This window comes from Odontomachus brunneus, unplaced genomic scaffold (genome assembly GCF_010583005.1).
Source record: "Odontomachus brunneus isolate Ranch 3 - 2012 unplaced genomic scaffold, Obru_v1 Obru_scaffold_241, whole genome shotgun sequence".
Taxonomy (NCBI): domain Eukaryota; kingdom Metazoa; phylum Arthropoda; class Insecta; order Hymenoptera; family Formicidae; genus Odontomachus; species Odontomachus brunneus.
The window spans coordinates 422,674-423,427 of NW_022639691.1; positions in this window are offsets into that span (position 1 = coordinate 422,674).

The window sequence follows — 754 nt, forward strand, 5'->3', positions numbered from 1 at the left end:
ATATATATATATATATATATAAAATAATAATAATATATATATATTATTATTATTTTAAATGAAAACATAAAATAGTTAAAGAAAAAGTAATTACAATAAATGTAATGCATGAAATGTAATGCATCAAATTTTTCCCGTCCCACTTGCAGACTGCGGACTGTCAGATACTCTTTTGCCATATACCTGGTGTGGTTAAAAAAATTTGATGCACTAACCACCTGCATCAGCGCACATAAGCATTCACACACTCACTCTAAACATTGGTGTACAATAAATTATAAGCGTTTGCAACATTTGCAATAGTAACATATAACGTAATATATAAAAATAAAAACAGCGAGATATGAAAAAATAAAATATACTAACATACCACACATGCATTCAGAAGCAATATTCTCCACCGAGTACAATTCTCGCCTCTCGTCCTCGAAGACATGCCTTCTATTAAGAAAGCATGCCTTCTTCGAGTTGGAGGTTGGAGTTACACACACACTCACTCATACAACCCTATACATTCTTCACAGATGCTACCTGTCCCGCTTCGCAAAGACGTCACATCTTTCCTCCGGACTCATCCCCTCCTCCTCCGACCTGAAGGCATGCCTTCCCGATCTCTTAAAAAGAGAGAGAAAATATGACTTCTTCAGGCAGATGAGTCGGAGTTGAAGAATTCTACCTAATTAATATGCTAAGCTACATCGCATCCCACACATTTCACATTACTCAGCCGAATAACAATCAATGTTACAAATGT